At 38.7% G+C, this 23,138-nt stretch overlaps 1 protein-coding gene across 38 annotated transcripts in view; it reads right to left on the bottom strand.

Annotated features, from left to right (window-relative positions):
* Positions 1–23,138, bottom strand: part of ATXN2 (ataxin 2) — a 118,824-nt gene that overhangs the window by 56,819 nt on the left and 38,867 nt on the right. The gene's annotated exons all lie outside the window — the stretch shown is intronic.

Raw genomic sequence — 23,138 nt, 5'->3', positions numbered from 1 at the left:
ATTTAGCAAAGATTAGGGACTGAGCCAACCTGTCCTAAAATTGAAAGATTGAAATATAAAAGAAAAACAGTGTAAACATACTTTTATCAGTATTATTCTAAAGAAAATCAAAAAGGATCTCTGAATAGGAGTGAATGTAGAAAAGCAAGCATCTAAAACTTCACTGAACCAAATTTTACTCTTTTGCTCACAATTTAGGTTGTATACTTTTTAATACAACATTTTTATCTTAAATTTTCTGTTTACAATATAAACCTAATAAAGGAATTAACTATTTACATGTTGTTACTTAAAATTATGGTTTTCTTTCAAGGTAGAAATAGGGGAAAGAGAAAACACAAAAGTTATGTTTCTATTAATAAGGAATGATATTCCTTGATTTTAAAATTTCCCCCAAAGAAAGTCTCTTTTTAAAGATGAGCAAAGAGTTTAGGGAAAGATGTACATAAGATGTGCAGAAGTGAAGTGTCAGCACAAAATGAGGCTACAGTGTCAGGATGCTGGGAGAAAACTCTGGTCATAAATTCTGTATTTCAGGTCAACATTGTATCGTTAGCTAGAAGGAAGCAAGACCTGGATATTTCATTCTACACTGTCACCAATATCCACTACCATCAATTCTGAAAATGCTATTTTATTAACAGCCATGTTTGGATTTTGGAAAAAACATTTTTAGTATTAAATAGTACAATGTTGTAGCCAGGATTTCTGCAAAGAAAATAAACTGCTATACTCTAATTGCAATAGCGGGAATCTGTATGTAGATTTTCCCAATGCCGTTAAGTCAGAATATATTAATTTTCCATTATCCTCTATGGTAAGAAACAAAAGTATCAGAAAAGCAAGATGCAAGAATACAAAGCGACTGTTAAAAAACCGTTACCTGTTTTTGAAGGAACTACAGGTATAGAAAGAAAAAAGAAAAACAAAACTTATCAAATGAGAAATAAAGATTTAAAGTCTTCAAGTGCTTCATACCCTGACTTATAAACATCCAATTTACAAAAATCTCTAGACTAGAGGGAAAAATGGTACAATGTATCTGCTGACATCCACCACCGCCCCGCCCTGCCCCCACCCATCCCCCTATGCTACCCTATAGCAGGTGCGGTCTTAACACCTTCCCCTTCTTTTGATTCTGGGCAGAAAGTGAGTCATTCTGGGCCAGTGGTGCCACCTGGTGGTGACCGGAAAGAAAGGTCTGAACCAACGCACCACTTTCTCCCCCAGCCCCAGGCTCCGGAAATAGGGTATGTACTCTGCTCCCCAATTTTTCCTCTTCCACCTCTCAGTCAATAATGACTCTGAAAAAACCACTTGGAGTTGTCTGAGAATTTTAATGAATAGTAGTGAAATAAGCAAAATGCTAGTGATATACTATGAATTTATAAATTTAAATTTATTAAAACTACAAAATGACATAGTTAGATGAAATTTAAAAATTATCAGATTTAACATCAGAAACCCTTGTTTTTCCAGAAAAGCCTTAACAAGAATCCTCAGCTACTCATTTTCTCTCTCAATTAAATATGCTTTTTCTTACTGAAACTCTAGATTAAGAAAACATTTCTATATTGTTCTGTTTTGATCAATTATTAATATTCTGACATCTTTTCAACTACTTTAAAAAATATTTTCTCACCATATACTATGAGTTATATGTGGACCAGTCTATACACAATGGAGTATAAGTCACGGTGGGTACCCACCTGGTGACTAAAAGACCATTTATTCCTTTTTTAGCATCTACTGAGTACCTACAGTGTGCTAGTCACTGAGTGTGGATGAGCGGGGGATTCCTATTTGACTAAGACACAATCCCTGCCTTTTCCTACAGGAGTTCCCAGGTGTGGGAGAGTATTATAGACATGAAGCAAATCTTTTAGAATCTAACGTGAAAACTGCTAAAATATAATTAAGCACAAAGTCTGTGGAACAAAAGGCTGTGGCTTTACAAGTAACAGCTGATCTAAGCCTTCAAAAAAACAAGCAACAATTAAGAAGGGGGAAGCAAAGGGACCCAGGACAGACTAGAGCAGCATTAAAAATAAAATTTTTCCTACTTGTACACAAGCCCATAGGCTTATCCAGGGAAGCGGAATTTGGGGCCAGAGATTACCTTTTTATTTTACACTATGAGAATATACTAAACTATGTATTTTATTAGATATATAACATTAAAGAATAGCATAAAGAAACAAGATGAGGATAATAACACAGTAAGGGCCCAGGGGATGTGGCCAGGAACAAGAAAACCAAGGGGACAAGTGAGGGCATTGGCTTCAGGCAGGAGGGAGAAAAAAAGAGAGGACTGCAGGGAGACGGAGCACAGGGAGCTTCTAGATCAGGGATTCTTAATCTTTTTCTTTGATCCATGGACCTCTTTGGAATTTTAGAGAAGCCTATGGATTTAAATGTATAACATACACAGGAAATCAAAGGAGACCAATTATACTGAAATGCAGTTATCAAAACTAAAAAGCAAATCTGTGCCATAGTAATAAATATGCTTCTTTATCAACGCACTAAACAATAACATGTAATAGCAAATTGAATAAGTACTGTGATTTTAAAGAGGTGATGAGGGGCCGGCCCAGTGGCGCAGCAGTTAAGTTCCCACGTTCCCTTTGGCGGCCGGGGGTTCACCGGTTCGGATCCCCGGTGCAGACATGGCATCACTTGGCAAGCCATGCTGTGGTAGAAGTACCACATATAAAGTGGAGGAAGATGGGCACGGATGTTAGCTCAGGGCCAGGCTTCCTCGGAAAAAAGAGGAGGACTGGCAGCAGTTAGCTCAGGGCTAATCTTCCTCAAAAAAAAAAAAAAAGAAAAAAAAGAGGTGATGAGCACAAGTAATATTTCAAGATATCCTCATCTACACAAACAATATGAAATTAACTGAGTTCTACAGGTGCTGAAGTCACAGATACTGCTAATACTAGTGGTTTGTTGCCTACATTAATAATGGAAAGAAATGTTAATTTCAAGCAAAGATTAATGAAAATAAAGACGTAATATTTTTTCCTATCCAAGTTCATCAATGCCCTGAATCTTTTCCATGAACCATTTGGGACTCCACGGATCCAGATTAAATACTCTGCCTATTTGTTCTAAAAAGCAGGAAGAAAGAGCATTCTGCCATGGATAAAAGAAATGAGGTAGACAGAGTAAGGAGACTGGAGGGGGTAGTCATTAAGCTTGCAGAGACAGGTAAAAAAAGGTCTGCTGAGCTCTCCTGAAGCTCTAGCAAGAGCTAGAAACCCTACATTCCTAACCAGCAACCACGGTGGGATTTTCCCCAGCCACACCCAGCAGGCTGGCTACAGGAGTAAACAGAAAGGAGTTTAAAAATGGAAGGCCAGAGGAGGATCAAACAAATGACTTCATTTTTCCATTTTAAAAAATGGAAGGCCGGGGAAGGGTCAGAGAGCCCCATGAGGGGCAAGAAGAAAGAGAGTAGAAGAGTAAAGGTTAAGTGGGCCATGGTCAGAGATCTTGGAGGACATTCTAAAAGAGAATTAGTTACAAGTGATGATAAAGTCATGAAAGTAAACTGCTAAAATGAGATGGAAATTAAAGGTATTAAGTAACAGAGCTTAGGAGGCTAAGTTTCCACAGGAATAGTGCTCTGTTCCAAATGATCAAATTGAAAATACATTTTGCAAAATCTACCATTTGCAAACTAACATTTGAAGATACAGGGTCCTAGCCACAAAACTATGGGCAACTTCAATGCATCCGAAGGTATATACCTCTCTGTTTTAAATACCAAGAAGTTACAGTTACACAACAAAATACACGAAAGAATAGCAGCACCTGCCTATTAAAAAAATGCAGGAGCAGATACCATCCACTTTGAAGGACCACAACTACTTTCTAATTGTAATTCTGGGCCTATCAAGCAGAGCTACTTAATATTTAAAATGTTGGGAGTGGTTTATTTGATACACCATGGAGACGACAGTTACAATTCAAGTCTTTGAGGTTAGATCCATAAAATCAGTCCCAAAGTTTTTCCTTCAACTGGAAACTTTTTAGGAGAAAATGAATGAGTAACAGCTAGTGTAAACTATTAAAAACAAAACATAGCTCATTCTGACCTCACACATGGTAGGGTCGGGGCAGGAAACAGGTTCTATATTTGCAGCACACGCACACCCTAAACAGGCAGAGAGCCTTCCCTACTTGTCATCTCTTCTTGTCTCAGCAGCTGAAACTCTTGGCCAAACACCAGTATTTAAAAGTCTTTGTGTAAATAAAATAGGAGCCAGTGGTGGCAAAACCATGACTTCCCACTAGATGGAGATGCTACCACAAAGGAGAACACACTGGTGAGCAAAGTCATACGTCACCTAACAACATTCTCCAGGACAGGCCAACACAACAAAATTAAGAACAAAAGGCCAACTACGCGCATTTCCACATTTTATACAAAATTTTAAATACTTTTAACAATAATTTCTTACCTTAATAGAAAAAAAAAAGTCATTCTTCCAAACAGAGAAGAACTAACTAATCATATCTTTGCCTCTAGGGCACTAGAATAAGGAAAATGAGTTTTGTGACTCCTAAGTAGAAAGGGGGTTGTTTTTACCCTGGTTAGCACAAAAATAAATAAATGAATCTCTAAGATATGCTCTTTTAATCCTATGATTTCAAACTGAAGTTAATTTCATACTATTCTTCACAAATATGTACACAGATATAAATTCATATATGTGTACATTTCTAACACACACAACAGCTAAGTCAAATGAATTATCTTAGAAGACTTTCAAATAGCCTGTATGCATGCTCTGATTCTTCACTCCCTTACCTGTGCTTCTGACTTTTTTCACCTGTATTACAATCATTTGGGCCTTATCTTCAAAGTTAACACTTGAGATTTTCTTTTTTATATTTCAAAAGAGTATTAAAACGCCTACTAGCAGCAACCTTCTGTCAGAAAAATATCCTCTGGATATGTCACGTTGTTAGAAAGCCATTTTTAGATTCAGCTAGGAATAAGCGCTTTCTTGAGTTTCCTGGGAATGAATGGTAATTACAATTTAAATCGCCTACGGCAATATATCTATGTAAGAAATAACTAGTTTTTCCGTGGTTTGGGTGTAGTGAGTGTAAAAATATATTAAATTTGTAATGAGTGTAAAAACATATTAAATTTTAAAAATATCAATTGAAAGGATGAATATATGAGTACCTACTATCTGTAAGGCATTATGCTAGACACCATGGGGCAGACACATCCTAGCGCTATAAACATGATTTCTAAATTCCAGATAATTGCAATGCATTGGGACAAAATACATTGACAAAAAGACATTACACACTGCTTTGTAAAGCCGAGTGTTGAGTGCATGAGGTGGACAACTGGTTCTCTAACTGTGCTCCACAGAACCCTGTGATTTCTTCAGGGTACCTCAGCAGACAGAGGGAAAGCTGCATAAGTAAGGTTCTAGGACCCCCTCCACTCCCCTTCCCTCCCACTGCCTTGTTGTAACTAGGATTCAGCATGAGTCTTCATTGGGGGTAGGCAGGATAACTATTCTATGCTAAAAATAAAATGCAGTAAAGTTTAGCAGCCATTGGCATAGGCAATAAAAACAGACCACACTGAGAGGGGAAAGTCAGGGAAGAAGCTAAAGAGGAAAGGAGATTTGAGCCTTGTTAAAGAGAACTCTTTAGTGGTTACTAAGGGGAAGAGGGTTGGGGCTTGGGCACAAAGGGTGAAGGGGTACATGTATATGGGTGACTGACAAATAATAATGTACAACTGAAATTTCACAATGTTGTAAACTATCATAACCTCAATAAAAAATAAAAATAAAAGTATCTAAAATTCTAGTGAGGAAGGGAGGTATTTAACGTGGAGAGTAAACCTGGCAGTAAGATAAACAAGTTCCAAGATGGAAATAGGATATGTCTAATAGCATGCAGAAAGTGACACCCTGGGTCAAGAAGTCCATTAACATTGAGAATAATGAGGTTGAAAAAAGAGAAGTTCCACTGAGAAGGGCCCTGAATGCCAGGGTACGTGTCCCAGCTTTATTCTGCAAGCAACAGTGGCCACTGTAGATTTCCGAACAAGGGATGAGATGATATCATAAAAGCAATACTTAAGAATTTCCTTGTGCTAACATCCAAGACTGACTAGAAGACACAGAATCCGGAGGAAAAGTTAATTGTGAGATTGAAGTAACATTTGGATACAAACTATCGATGGGAACAGAGAGGAAGAAAAGAATGTGGATGTGACATTACCAAGGAAAAGTCTACAGAACAAGGTACAAGGAAGAAAACAACAACTTTCTTTCCAAACTTAAGCCAAAAGAATCTTTGCATCTGTATTATTTCACCAGAAGCAGCTGAAGAAAGAATGGATGAAAAGAATGTGACTCTTTTTTGAAAGTTCACTATCATGAGCTAAAAGAATATATTCAGCTAAGCTTGGCCTCTAAAACTCAATCTATAGCAAGTGTTTCGTGTGGCCAGTCTTGCAGTAGAGTGAATGACCATGCTACTTTATCATTTGCTTCAAAGAAAGAAAAGTTCTTTGCTTTTATCTACAGAAGCTGTTCCATAAAATATTGTTACTTTGAAAATACCAAAAAACACAATAAAAATCTCACCTTCCAAAATAATAATTACAAAGTTGTTTCGGCTTTTACAGAGAAAAAATTCTACAAAGCAGACATGCATAAATGGCACTGAGTATCTGTGGAAAATTAATAAATCAGCAACAGGTGCAGAGCAGACTGGCTCCAAGTGTGCTCTCAATTGGAGGGGCTCGAAGTTTAATGCCTATTCTAATAGGGGTCAAAAGGAAGGTTGAGACTTGTTGGACATGAAGACTATAAAACAGATTGCTCCAATCTGAAAATGAAATTAAGAAAAAATTCTATTTACAATAGCATCCAAAAGAACAAAATACATAGGGATAACACTACCAAAAGAAGAATAAACTTATACCCTGAAAATTACAACAGAATTTTGAAAGAAATTACAAATGACCTAAAGAAATGGAAAGACATCCCATGTTCTTGGACTGGAAGATTTAACACTGTTAAGATGGTAGTACGCCCAAATCGATCTAGAGATTCAACGCAATTCCTATCAAAATCCCAGCTGTCGGGGCTGGCCCCGTGGCCGAGTGGTTAAGTTCGCGCGCTCCGCTGCAGGCGGCCCAGTGTTTCGTTGGTTCGAATCCTGGGTGCGGACATGGCACTGCTCATCAGACCACGCTGAGGCAGCGTCTCACATGCCACAACTAGAAGGATCCACAACGAAGAATATACAACTATGTACCGGGGGGCTTTGGGGAAAAGAAGGGAAAAAAAAAAAAAAAAATCTAAAAAAAAAAAAAAAAAAAAAAAATCCCAGCTGTCATTCTGCAGAAACTGACAAATGATCCTAAAATTCACACGGAAATGCAAGTGACCCAGGAGAGCCAAACAATCGTAAAAAAGAACACACTTTGAGGACTAATACTTCTCGAATTCCAAAACTTACTACAAAGGTACAGTAATCAAGAAAGTTTATACTAGCATAAGGTCAGACATATAGACCTAAGTAACAGAAGAGAGTCCAGAAATAAATCTTTACATTTATGGTCAATTGATTTTAACAAAGGTGTCAAGGCAATTCAATGGGAAAAGAATAGTCTTTTCAACAGACTGTGCTTGGACAACCAGGTATCCACATGTGAAATAATCAAGTGGGAACCCTACCTCACACTCCATACAAAAATTGACTCAAAATGGATCGTATATCTAAATGTAAGAGCCAAAACTCTTAAAATCTTAAAAGGAAGCAGAGAAATAAATCTTCATGATCTTGGATTAGGCGACTTTAGATAAGACATGAATCGCACAAACAACAAAAAAGAAAACATACGTAAATGAGACTTCATCCAAATTAAAAACTTTTGTATTTCAAAGGACACTATCAACAAAGTAAAAAGACAACCTAAAAAATGGGAGAAAATATTTGCAAATCATATGTCTGATAAGGGAAAGACTGGTATCCAGAATATATAAAGAACTCTTATAACTCAGTAGCAAAAACACAAATAACTCAATTTAAAATATGGGCAAAGGATGTGAATAGACATTTCTCCAAGGAAGATACACAAATCTCCATTAAGCATATGAAAAGATGCACATCATTAATCACTAGGGAAATGCAATCAAAGCCACAATAAGATATTACTTCACATCCACCCACTAGGATGGCTAGTCAAAAAGATTTAAAAAAAGAAGAGGGGCCGGCCTGGTGGCACAGTGGTTAAATTCCCACGTTCCCCTTCAGTAGCCTGGGGTTCACCAGCTTGGATTCCGGGCGCAGACCTATGCACTGCTTGTCAAGCCATGCTGTGGCAGGCGTCCCACATACAAAGCAGAAGAAGATGGGCACAGATGTTAGCTCAGGGCCAGTCTTCCTCAGCAAAAAAAAGAGGATTGGCAGCAGATGTTAGCTCAGGGCTAATCTTCCTCAAAAAAAAACACCAGAAGAAAAAGATAGACAATAACAAGTGCTGGTAAGGATGTGGAAAAACTGAACTCTCATACACTGCTGGTGGGAGAGCAAAATGATACAGCATGTTGGAAAACAGCCCAGGAGTTCCCTCAAAAGATTAAACAGAGTTACCATATGACCCAGCAATTTCACTCAGTTACATGCCCAACAGAACTGAAAATGTACACCCACATATTTGCACATGAATGTTCACACCATTATTCACAATAATCAAAAAGTGAAAACAATCCAAATGTCTATCAACTGATAAGTGGATAAATAAAATGTAATACACCCATGCAATAGAATATTATTCAGCAATGAAATGGAAAATAAGTACTTATACATTCTACAGCACGGATGAATCTTAAACACATTATATACTAAGTCAAACAAGCCTGTCACAAAAGGCCACATATTGTACGGTTCCATTAACATGCAACGTCCACAATAGACACATCTATAGAGACGGAAAGAAGACTGGTAGTTGCCCAGGGCTGGGGAGGTTGGAAGCAAGCGGGGAGTGACTGCTAAGGGGTGTGAGGCTTCCTTCCGGGGTGATGAAGATGTTCTAAAACCGACTGCAGTGATAGCTGCACAATTCTGTGAACATGCCAAAAAAACCCCAAAAAACTGAGGTGTACAACTTAAATTGATCAATTGTAATGTATGTGAATCATACCTCAATAAAGCTGTTTTTTAAAAAAATCCAATATTCCTCTCAACAGTCCAGGTAATGAGGACTAGGTGACAATGATCCCAAATAAAAGAAAATTTACCTTATCGAAAAGCAATTCAAAAGCTAGAGGTATTTCAGGGCTTGAAATCTTTTATTTCTACAACGCTGTCTTGTGACACAGCAATGAGGAAAAATGTCAGTATTAGAACAGACAAAAACTTCTTTGCAAAATTATGTGGCCTAAGAGGGAAAAGATACATCTTCTGGGAAACTTCGGATTAGCCAAGAGCCTAGGCTGTCTTGTCTTGATGTTATCAGAGGTGTGCGATTCCAGAGATGGACATCCATAAGCGGTATCATTCTGCTTTTCAGGATTTGGGGCTTGGTGCCTACTATATTTTCTGATGGTTCAAAATAATACAAATATCAGTAGGAAGAAGTTTAAGGTGGGAAACGCAAATTTAGTCTGTCTAACCTTAGTTGAACTGGCACTCATTTTGACAACTTTCAAGTAATAGTGGTCACAATAGTGGTGACCCCTTCTGTCACACATACTGCTCTGCATCCGAATCAACAAATGTATATTTGACTGACAATAATCTATCAAAACAGGGATCATAACCCTTCATGATCATCTGCTTTACGTTAACCTGAAATAAAGCTACCTAAATAACATCTTTGCACATTGCCTTGTTTAAAGCTAGTAATAAAAGACAGGCTTTCTCACAGACAGTGCTTATCGGCCTCAGAAATGGAATCACACTGCTAACTTATAGTTTAGTTATTTCTTCTCTTTTTAAATGACAACCAAATGGTAAAATTAGAAAACTTTGAGGTACAAAGCCTCAAATTCCTAAATCCCTGTAAGAGAAAAATTACATAAATTAGATTTCGTGTGGTCCTAAACAATTTTGGGATCTGACAACATTTAGTCATACGGAAATAAAGATTGCGTTGCTTAAGAGCTTCCTTAGAAAGACTCAAAAGGGTTGTTGTCCACTTAAAAGCAGAGCAATACTCTTTTACAAAGTCTACATAACTTCAAAACGCAGCATTTAAAAAGAAAGGCAGCGGCGGGGGTAGTCTTCTCTTCCTGATAGCTACATGCAACTACGAAGAAAACACATCACCTTCCATCACCTTCCGTTCTCTGACAACAAAATAATATACCCTAGAGCAGTAGTTACTTTTTTACTGTCGCCGCCACAAAAAAAATTTCTGAATTCTATAACTCAAAATAAATTTACCACTCAAGGAAGAAATGACAAAGCCCTAGCAAGAAAACTGAGATGGAGGCCATCAAGGACAGCTAAGAGTAGGCAAGAAATCTAAAGGATGTCAGCTTCAAAAGTGCAAATACAATCGAGGGAAAGCAGCAGCAAAGAGCTCTAAAAACACAGCCAGCTGCCTGAAGAAGTTCTCTCCTGAGCAAGGAGCAGCTCCAAGGAGGACAGTTCTGTCATGTTAAGAGTCCTTCATTTCAGTCCACACATCGCCTGCTGTGCTAAAAACAAATTAAAAACACCATGGTCATCTAGTTAGAATCAAACTAAACCAGCCAAATCATTTTCTTTTGTTTTTTCCTGAGATCTGATCTTGAGACCTTGGTGCCCTTTTGACCAAAGTATGGAAAGAATCAGTTGACATGGAAAAGCAAACCCCAAAGTACTGTTCTTACTAAAAATACAGTTTGCAACTTAATTTGTGTCTCTGTCCCTCTTACAGAGCCCAATGGAAAAGCCCAGAATATGACTAGGAAATAGGACAGACATCTCAATCAATGCACCATTTAGAAAGCACACAGGGTACAGGGCTTCCACAATAAATGATCATACAAATGATTTTGATGCTACAATATTTGATCAGAAGTTTGAATGAAGTGCTTGGAGCCTGTAGCTCTATTTAAGCAGCACCAATTTGCACCAGGACGCATTAATAATGAAGAAACCTCATAGTCTTCCTACATAAATGAATCATTAAATTTTTTTTTTTTTTTTTGAGGAAGATTAGCCCTGAGCTAACTGCTGCCAGTCCTCCTCTTTTTTGCTGAGAAAGCCTGGCCCTGAGCTAACATCCGTGCCCATCTTCCTCTACTTTGTATGTGGGACGCCCACCACAGCATGGCTTGCCAAGTGATGCCACGTCCGAACTGGCGAATCCTAGGCAGCCGAGAAGCGGAACGTGCGCACTTAAGCACTGCGCCATCGGACCAGCCCCAAATCATTAAAGGAGATAAAAATAGAAAACAATTTGTGAGATAAAAATATATCCTACTTAAATATTAAAAAGCAATAGTTCTTATTTTCCCTACTAATAAACTCGGTTTGTGAGATATACAAGTTGGATTCTCTAGTTAAAAATTTAGGCAAAATATTTTTAAGATAAAATATTTCATCTTAGTTTTACTAAGCCCACTATGTAACATAAAAGGTACTATAATTAGTGATTTAACATTTGAAAAGCAATTTTCTTAAAACCTAAACTAAATTAAAATTTGAGCTGAAATTGTTCACAAATTTTATCATTTAAAATGTTGTTGTATTTGACTTAAAAGTCAACCAAACGGCAGACCCGGTAGCATAGTGGTTAAGCGTGTGCACTTCGCTTCGGCAGCCTGGGGTTCCCAGGTTTGGATCTCGGGTGTAAACCTACACGCTGCTCATCAAGCCATGCAGTGGCAGCATCCCACATACAAATCAGAGGAAGACTGGCTCAGGGACAATCTTCCTCACAAACCACACCCCCCCCCAAAACCAACCAAGTATCAAGGGAAAAAAATTTAAACCCATAAACCAGATTCCTTTGAAAGATCTGACTGAAGAAGATCAGTAGTCAAGACTCCACAGAATCAAACACATCAAATTCTACAGCAAAGCCAGATTAGTGCAACACAGAAGAACAAGAGAAGAATGGAAACCACTTTGTGAGGCCTGCTGTATTCAAAAAACAAGGTGATAGGGGCCGGGCCCGTGACCAAGTGATTAGGATTGCACACTCCACTTCGGCGGACCAGGGTTTCACTGGTTCAGATCCTGGGTGCAGACATGGCACCACTTGTCAGCCCACACTGAGGTGGCGTCCCACATGCCACAACTAGAAGGACCTGCAACTAAAATATACAACTATGTACTGGGGGGATTTGGGGAGAAAAAGCAGGAAAAAAAACAACAAGGTGATAGATTCCACAGAAGGTTAGATTTCTGGTTCCCACAGTATCTCCAGAACAGATTTTAAAAAATTTTCAGAAAGATGCCAACAGAAAGATATACTTTTGGGGTAGGGTATCAGGAGGAGCACATTCTCTTTTCAAGCTTCTCTATTGGGTTCCTGGTTCAGAACCCCATTTTGAGGGGGGAGGAGGAGCCTTTAGTCTGTGCCATCTGAAAGAATGAAAGTGGGGCTAATCATCATTCGAGAAGTTTCTTATAAAAGGCATTGTTTTCATCTCAAAAGTTAAAGAGAGAGAGAGAAAGGAAAAGGGAAAGAAAGTGATTTGGTAGAAAATTTAGGGCAAAAAAAAAAAAAAAAAGAGAAAATCCAGAAACATTCAGGAATCTTTGAGAACTGAACTGCCAATACTATTAGCCAACACAGTAGTCTTTTTACAACTTACTCTCAAACCTATAGCAAAACTTTTCAGAAACAGGTTAAGGAGAAGTTAGTAAATGAAATGAATTCCCAATTCTTACAGCTGTACAAACACTTTTCTGTTTCCTTGGCAAATATATAAAACATTTTACAGATTCCAACTGTTCTTTTCTAATATAAATTAGAAGAACAATTGTTCAAGTGTACACGCTCCCTTAAAACCCCTTGCCAAGACTGACCTGGGTAAAAAAAGCAATCAATTTCTATTTACAGTTAGATGGAACAGAAATTAAAATGGAGACAATTTATCCACATTCCTTCACTGCCCTGCTTTATTACCAGTTTTAATATATTTGCTGTTTATCAGACTCCACTGAGACTGTGCAGAGCAAGAGAGAAAATAAAAGTAAAACCAGACAATAACTGGGTATCACTCCGTTACCAAGTAAATTGTCTTCCTGAAATGTCCTGACTCACTGAAATCATCTACTAGAGAGAGCTCAAGAATGATACTTCTGGGGGCCAGCTCCGTGGCATAGTGGTTAAGTTTGCGGCCCAGGGTCACAGGTTCAGAACCCAGGCGTGGACCTACATCACTTGCTGTGATGCCCATGCCGTGGCAGTGAATCACATACAAAATAGAAGAAGACTGGCACAGATGTTAGCTCAGGATGAATCTTACTCAGAAAAAAAAAAAGGGGGGGGCCTGGCCCCACGGCTGAGTGGTTGGGTTGGCATGCTCTGCTTCAGTGGCCTGGGGTTCACCAGTTCAGATCCTGGGCACGGACCTACACACCGCTCATGGAGCCATGCTGTGGAGGCATCCAACACACAAGAACTAGAATGACCTACAACTAGGATATACAACTATATATTGGGGCTTTTGGGAAGGGAGGGAAAAAAAAAGAGGAAGATTGACAACAGATGTTAGCTCAGGGCCAATCTTCCATACATATAAACACACACGCGCGCACGCACACACACACACACACACACACACACACACACACACACACTGAATCAAAAAAACCAAGAATGCTGCTTGTTTTTACTTAAGCCACTCCACTAGCAGAGTCATTTTCTGATTCCCTCACTATTATCAGTCAGTGTTAATCTTTCTCATTTTGGCCATTTAGGAGGCTGACAGATGAAAAATCATATTCTACTGCTCCGAAACTGCACTTCTTTGATTACTACTGAGATGGACCATCTGTCCATATGTTCACTGGTCATTTGTAATACCACTTTTGATCTATTTTTCCCATTTTGTAGTATGCCTTCTAAAATTTATGGTACTTTGGGACACATCTAATTTTTTTATAATCAAATACATCCATCTTTTATTTCACTTTATGAATTTTTGCTTTCTTATAAAGTCCTTCCCTATCTCAAAATGATATAAATTTATAAAACTGCTCTAGAACTTCTATAGATTTTTTAATACTTCTCTCTTTAACCATTTAGGTTTTCTTTTGGCGATAGTGTGAAGTAGGAATCTAATTCCCCCCAAATGTTGTCCCAACACCATTTACTGAATAATCTGCCTTTACTCCAGATTTAAGGTGTTATCTTTATCATATATTAACAAAATGCCCAAATGAACTTCGCCTGTTTTGGATTCTCTATTCTTTGCCACTATGGCAACTGTTTTAATTCTAACACACTTTGATGGTTAGTAGGGCAAGTCTTCCTTTTTGACTCTTATAAAAAAAAATTTTCAAAAATTATTCTGTGGGCCAGCCCAGTGGCGCAGCGGTTAAGTGCGCACGTTTTGCTTCTCGGTGGCCCAGGGTTCTCCAGTTCGGATCCTGGGTGCGGACATGGCACCACTTGGCATGCCATGCTGTGGTGGGCGTCCCACATATAAAGTAGAGGAAGATGGGCACAGATGTTAGCTCAGGGCCAGTCTTCCTCAGCAAAAACAGGACTGGCAGCAGATGTTAGCTCAGGGCTAATCTTCCTTAAAAAAAAAAAATTCTTCTGTTAATTCATATTATCTTATAAACTTTAGAATCATTTCGTCAATTTCTACAGAAATAGAAATACTATCTTTAGAGATTACTTTGAGGAGAACAGACAACTTTACAGTGTTACATATTTCCATTCAAAGTATGGCATGTTTCTCCATTTAGTCAAATCTATTTTTACGTCCTTCAGTAGTGTTTTTATAGTCTTCAGCTTATCCACATATAGTACGCTTATTTCCATACACTTTAAATTCCATTCCTATTGTGAATATTATCATTTTCTTTTGTGCTGTCTAGTTCATTAATGCCAGCCCTGGTGGTCCAGTGGCTAAGATTTAGCACTCTCACCACCATGGCCCAGGTTCGTTTCCCGGTCAGGGAACCACACCACCTGTCTGTCACTTGTCATACGGTGGTGGCTGCATGTTCCTATGACGATGAAAATTATGCCGCCGGTATTTCAAATACCAGCAGGGTCACCCATCGTGGACAACTATCAGCGGAGCTTCCAGACTGAGACAGACTAGGAAGAAGGACCCGGCCACCCACTTCTGAAAAAACTGGCCATGAAAACCTACAAACAGCAGTGGAGCACTGTCTGACACAACACCCACAAGGTGAGAGGACGGCACAAAAACACCAGGCAGGGTCCCACTCTGCTGTGCACAGGGTTGCTAGGAGTTGGAATCGACTAGATGGCACTAGCAATAACAAAGCTAATTAATGCTGTTAAATAAAGAGAAATCAATAGTTTCCATATATAGCTTGAATCAGACCACCTACTCTTATTAGTACTGAACAAATTTTTATTTTGTCTGAATAAAATTCTACTTTATGCTAGAGGTTTTGCTTGCTTGTTTTTTATTTTCTTTTGTTTTTAATAAACGAAGAGTCATTGTTTTGACCTTGGCCTACACATGAAGAATACAGCAGGGAATTTCTCTATGCTCTAAAAATGTATAGAGAAACAGAATTTTAATAAATGGAAAGAGGCCGTATTTTAAGAAATATGCAATACTTTCCTACAGTCTACCTCTATCTACTGTTTAGCTTTCCATCTCCTGTTCCACTACAGCTGATCATGGTTTTAAATCTCAATAATCTCTGTGCCACCTCTGTACTGGTCTCAGTAAACGCTAGTCTCTATTTACTGCTTGGCCCCAGCACGGACACATATTCTTCTCTTACTAGCTGACAGCAAAGCTGAAGCAGCAAACTTTCTAAGGGTTCAGGCTTAACAGAAGATATTAGAACATGGAGTTACTTAGAGCTAGCTCAATGGAAAAGCTACTCTCAAAGCCCACAGGCCCAAGCCAATCCCCTTATAGGGCTCTCCTGCCCACCTACCAGGATAGCCCCCAGCCATAAGACCAACTGCCTATCCTTCAGTCTATCCGCCTACCTACCACAGGGACTATCCTCCATCTTGAACAAAGGGCAAGCTGTCGATCCTGAACTTGTCCAGCTTTAGAACCGCCTGCCTGTTCAACTTTAGCACTTCCTGCCCATATACAGAGCCTACTACACTTCTAGTGCTAAGAATGTGCCCACTCAGCTGCAAGCCTGTGGTCTGTCTGCCCTACTAGAACAGCACCCATGAATGAATTGGGAACACATTTAGTCTTCTCAGAATCCAAGGCTTCACAGGCCATATCCTGTTCTGGGATCTGCCTCTTCCTTAGATGACTGGCATGGCATTCCTAATGCCATGCCCTTCAGAAGAGATCCCTGTGACTCACAGGACCTTGCCCTATCAGACCTACAGGACAACCACATGAGAACACAATAACACAAACCAGAATACAATAATCTGTACAATTTTATTTCTCACTGCTCTCTAATCACACACTCACACTCCAACTCCCTCCAGCTACTACCACCTACAGAATTCTTCATGTCTCTGAACTCTATGTGGAATTCAATGCCACCAATTTCAACATTCGATTTTTACTGAATTCTTTCACATGCCTTGGTATCACCAACTCTGAAAATGCCTAGAACAGAGCTTCTTAAAATGGAGTACATGAACTCCCTAGGGAACTGTGAACACCATGGAATCAAATGTAAAGTCTGTGTCTGTGTTTTTTCTAGGGTGAGGGTATACAGTTTCGCTAAGTTCTCAAAAGGGACCCAAAATAGAAGTCTTGAATTTCTCTGTACTGTCCATAGCAACCAGCACAGCAATGAACACATTCCAGAGCTAAATATCTGTTGGCTGGCTATATATATATATATAAGACCACTTACAGCTTTTTCATTCTTTACATAAAATAGTACTTCTTTAAAAGTGTGCGATGGCTCTAATTTCACTCATTCAAAGGACACTTATATTGAGCCTGTAATATGTGCCAAAACACTAAACTAGTCTCCTAGGATAAAAAAAAATATAGTTTTGGGGCCAGCCTAGTGGCACAGTGGTTAAGTTCACACATTCCACTTGGGTGGCCTTAGATTCGCCAGTTCAGATCCCAAGTGTGGACCTATGCACTGCATATCAAGCCATGCTGTGGCAGGCATTCCACATATAAAGTAGAGGAAGATGGGCACAGATGTTAGCTCAGGGCCAGTCTTCCTCAGCAAAAAGAGGAGGATTGGCAGCAGATGTTAGCTCAGGGCTAATCTTCCTCAAAAAAATAAAATAAAAAACCAGTTAACTATTGCATTTATGTGAATAAAACATTCTTTTTTAAAAAATGCAGTATCCACACAAGGAGCTCAAAGTATAATGGAGGAGACAGAAACATCTGATTCTAATACAACATGGTATGAGGGCAATGATAAAGAGATGCTGGGGAGGGGGCTTATACGTGGTAGCTGAGATTATGAGAGTATATAAGCAATTGATACGTGGTAAGAGTAGTGGGCAAAGAAACACTGGGAACACAAACACATTTAAGGGCAGTGTGAAAGAAAAGAAGCCCAGGAATGAGGCAGGGAAGGAATGATTAATAAGACATATGAAAAACAGAACAGCAGTTTCTCAAGGAGGGTGAAATCAACAGTGTCAAATGCAGCAGTAAAGACTAGCAGTAAAGGATCTAGCAATTAGAGGTTACTAGTAGCCTGAGAACTTGTTATACTCAAGTTGTGAGTATAAAAGGCAGATTACAATGGGGTGAGGAGTCAGGAGAGAATGAGAGTTAAGAAGTTTAGATAAGAAAGGAAGAAAGACAGGGCCAGCCCTGGTGGCCTAGTGGTTAAGTTCGGTGCACTGCATTTTGGTGGCCTGGGTTCAGTTACCAGGTGTGGACCTACACCACTCATCTGTCAGTAGCCATGCTGTGGCAGCAGCTCACAGACAAAAAGAGGAGGGTTGGCAGCAGATGTTAGCTTAAGGCAAATCTTCCTCAGTAAAAAAAAGAGGAAAGATAGGAATAGCAACTAGAAGAATTCAGGACAAAAAGGAATCCTTTTTAGGATGAGAGGAATTTGAACAGGTTTTTCAGGCCAAAGGGAAAGAGTAAGCAGAGAGGAAGAGGCTGAAGAGTCTGGAACCAGAGTAGTGATATGAAAGAGTAAGACGAGGCCAGCCCAGTGGCACAGTGGGTAAGTTCACATGTTCCACTTTGGCGGCCCGGGGCTCATGGATTCGGATCCCAGGCATGGACCTATGCACCACTCATTGAGCCATGCTGTGGCAGCATCCCACATACAAAACAGAGGACGACTGGCACAGATGTTAGCTCAGCAACAATCTCCCTCAAGCAAAAAGAGGAAGATTGGCAAGGGATGTTTGCTCAGGGCCAACCTTCCTCACTAAAACAAACAAAAGAGCAAGAACCCAGGAATGGCAGAATGGACAGAGTCAAAGGCATGACTGGAGAAGCTGGGATTAAACAGGAAGTGAGACATCCCCTCGACTAAAACCAAAGGAAAGAGAATAATGACGGTAAAGGGGAAGATAAATTTGTAGATGGGGGGGGACAGAGAGTTGATGATAGAGATCATTCCAATAACCAATTTTCTCACATATGACTTTTCATTTATTATGACAAAGGAGTTGGTAAGCAAGTGATTCTTCAGAATAAATCCAATCTGAATTGTCACAAATAAGAAATTAGATGATATTATACAGTATTAGATTAGAGTCAAAGCATGAATTTAGACAAAGTATGTTCTGTGCTATTTCCCCAAAGCCAGTATAGTATGTATTTTTGATCAGCCCTAATAGCCCAAACACAGTAGGAAAAAAGACATAGGACTAGAGTTAGCAAATTTCTTCCATAAAGGGCCAGACAGTAAATACGTTTTGGCTTTGCAAGCCATATAGCCTCTATTACAACTACTCAACTCTTATCACTATAGCATGAAAGCAGCAATAAACAATACATAAACAAATGGGTATAACTGTATTACAATAAAACTTTATTTACTGATGAGTGGATTTGGCCCATAGGTCTCCAGTTTGCTGACCCTTGTTCTCTAGGCTGAGAACACTACAAAAGACATAAAGGAGAAGAAGGAAGCGTGAGGAAAAATGGAATAAGGAAGTAGAAGAGAAGCCACAAAACTAAAATACAGTTGAGTTGGGGTATTAAATCAAAGAGCAAAATACGAATAAAAGAGCAATAGGAAGAGCAGGAAGATAATGAAAAGAAAAAAGATGAGAAAGAGACAGTGGAAAGAGACAGCAAACCAAGTAAAAAGCAGGCAGAGATGATATACTATTTAAGGCAGACAGATGCAGAGACAAAGGCAGCTGATGCCCTAAAAAATAGGTAGCAAGATGAAGAGGGGAAAATGAGAGCATCTCAGATCTGTCTGCACTGGAATTCAAATAAAGAATAAAACACACTAATTTTCTAGTGGTAATATGATGGTCTCTTCTAATAATGTGTGCAAAAGGAATCCACAGTTTACAAAACATAGAGCTACTTTTCATTTTGCCCATAAATCAAACTGGTACATATATAACATTCAAGAGATCAAATGAAACTTACTCACTGTATCATAAGAAAATATCAACTAATTCTAGGTCCCTTATTCATTTGCACATGTGTATGACTACGACCACATAAAATTCACTGAAATCAGTGAAGTTAGTATTAAGAACTTGCCACATTTACCTTACTAACTTTAAAAAGCTTCGCCCCAAATAAAGCCAAAGATCAAAAAAAGAAAAGAATCTTGAACAATATAATAATCTGCATATTTATACTGTGAGAGAATTTTGCTTTTTATTTTTTGCTTTCTTTGTGGGGAAATATTTAAGGTAAATGCAGACTTATTCTGACATACCTCGGCTAAACAACAAACGAGACCACATACTTTGTCACTACAGTACAATGCTTAATAACATGACTTGGGGTCAGCGAGTGCTGAGTTTGCGTCCTCACTTTACCAAGTCACTTAACTGTGTCTCTATTTCCTCATCTACAACGTGCAGATAAGAATCATACCCACTTCAGAAAGATGTAGTGATGATTAAATGAAAAAAATACATGTAAAACATTTAGCACAGAGCCTGAAACATAGAATGTACACATAAATTTAGATAATAGTATCAACCTTAAGACTTTGACAGTAGTATTACAGAAGAGTATTATAGGATAAAAGCTCAGAAAGAAAACAAATTCCCCTTTTCTTTTAGGAAGCTCCAATGTAATATTAGTAGTTTTGTTCTTATCATTCATTCACTTCTGTTAATCCTTAAAAAACCCCTCAATCCATCTGCCTATTTAAGACGTAGAACAGTCGTATCAAACTGATGCCAGTGCAGACTACTCAAGATCATCTCCACTCTGAGAGAGAAAGAGCACTGTGAGGCAAAGAAACAAAGCACAAATCCTCAAGACCCACAGAACAGCCATTCCCAGGACCTTATCATTGAAACCCACAGCTCACATCCCTGACTGCACCTCAGAATCACATACCCAGAGCTTCACCCAGGCTAATTATAATTGAGCCACAACTTCTAGAAGTGAGAACTAGAGACTTTTTAAAACTCCGTAAGTGACTAAAATGTGAACCCAACATTAAGAATCATTGGTTAAACCCTACCTTCCTTTATTCAAGGGGACTAGAAATCTGAGAAAGTCTTTAGCACAAAATAATATAAATCTAAAAACAGTAGTAAATGCCTTAATTTTTGGAACCAATGAACCAAGCCAATTAATTACTCTAAAAAGGTTTCTCTATACTAATAGTATCTCCAAAATAATACTTTTAAGGAGGGCAACTTCTGCCAGGATAGTGTTAAGAATCTGGCTTAAGAGACCTGAAATCCTAAACACATGACTTAGCACTATTTTCAGGATACTATGCAATGAACACAATGGTATAATCCACTAAATCATTACAGTCTTTAAATAAAATACCTGAAGTTACTCCTCTGTTGGATGTCCTCATCAAGAAAACTGTACTTTTATGTATATAGTAAGATATGTCCATCCCCTTACGAATACACTGAACACTGTCAAAGCTGTTGCTCTGATCTATATTTTCTCAGTTTACTACAATGAACACAAATTACCTGAGAAATAAAGACATAACAAAACAATACACAAAATAAAAATTTAAAGACATTAATTTTGAAGAGGATCAAAGAAGGGATACCATTAATCTAAGTAATATTTACCTTTCCAAATTTGGGAAATGCTAATTCACTTTAAGAACAAAAAACAAAGCATATTGTGAATGGCTGTTAGCTAAACTGCCTGGTACTCAACAGAGTAGGAAACATTCTGTTGTTGTGGCCAATACTTTTTCTAGAGTGCTATGTACTAAATGCAACTAAAATTTTATTTTCCATTTGGCTCATGATCCAAAGTCAATTTTGAAATTTAAAACAATGAAATACTTCAACAGTATAAGTATAAACAATTTTGTGCTTCTAGGCATAAACAAGATCAACTCCAAAAGGAGCAACTAAAAAAAGACTTGTTTCCTTGTACAGGCCACTGAAGGATTCTTAGACAGAGCTGTGAATCAAAGACATGGATGTTTAGTAGGATAGAAGAATAGAATGCAGCGCTTTCATCAACACCCCAGAGCAGTTAGAGTACCTAGCACTGCTAGCTTTTCAAACAGCAAGCTAAGGTAGGTAAGAACCTTGATAACAGGTCCAAGAGAAAGGCTTTAACTTCCTGGTGGCTTATAATTTTTAAATAACAGTGTAGAAAAATCAGTGCAACAACAAAAACAGCTACTGGTATAGACAGAATCATGAAAATAAAAAACTGTTATGTGACAATTTGCAATCACCACTGTATCACCACTTTTATATTCTCAATACATAAATTCATACTTCGAATGTTTTTTTTTAATATCTATGCTCTACTTCCTTACCCTTTTTTATCTTCATTAGACAATTGTTTTCCATCCACAGTTCTCTGCTTTTCTCCCTTAGCCCTGTGCTTTGATTTTTTCCAGATTTAAAACTAAAGCATTTATAGAACTATAAGACTAATAAAACTATATAAGCATTCTTTATGAGCATTACAAAACTAAAAATTGATAACTAAAGCATTGTAGGCCAAATAGGACAAGAAATTTTCAGCTGAGTATGATCAGTAGCATTCTTGACCATGAAACTACAGAAAATCCCTTACAAACCATTTGTGTGTGTGCGCACGAGGAAGACTGGCCCTGAGCTAACATCTATTGCCAATCTTCCTCTTTTTGCTTGAGGAAGATGGTCCCTGAGCTAACATCCGTGCCCATCTTCCTCTACTTTGTATATGGGACGCCACCACAGCATGGCTTGATGAGCTGTGTGTAGGTCTGCACCTGGGATCTGAACCTGCAAACCCCAGGCTGCCAAACAGAGTGTGCAAACTTAACTACTAAGCCACCAGGCCACCCCCAAACTAGTTTGTTTTTTTTTTTTTTGAGGTCATATTGGTTCATAACATTGTATAATTTTAGGTGTATGATACTTTATATCAGTTTCTCTATAGACTGCATCATGCTCACGCCCAATAGTCTAGTTTTTATCTGTCACCATACATACATACCCCTTTGTCCCTTTTGCCCATCCCCCTACTCTCTTCCCCTCTGGTAACCATTAATCTGTTTCCTTTATGCATGTGTTTCTCTATCTTCCACATACAAGTGAAATCATATGGTGTACAAACTATGTCTTAATAGTATACAAACTCTCATTATTTATCCTACTAAAAGTACCACAGAACCTTCTTCTGACATTTTAAAGATTTTTTTTCTTTTTTCTTTTTTTTTTCCCCTCCTCAAAGCCCCCCAGTACACAGCTGTGTATTTTAGTTGTGGGTCCGTCTAGTCGTGGCATGTGGGACGCCGCCTCAGCATGGCTTAATGAGTGGTGCCATGCCCACGCCCAGGATTCGAACTGGCGAAACCCTGGGCCACCGAAGCAGAGCGCACAAACTTAACCACTCAGCCACGGGGCCAGGCCCCTTCGTCTGACATTTTAA

Source organism: Equus caballus, chromosome 8 (assembly GCF_041296265.1).
Source record: "Equus caballus isolate H_3958 breed thoroughbred chromosome 8, TB-T2T, whole genome shotgun sequence".
Lineage (NCBI taxonomy): Eukaryota > Metazoa > Chordata > Mammalia > Perissodactyla > Equidae > Equus > Equus caballus.
This window is presented reverse-complemented; position numbering and strand designations above follow the sequence as displayed.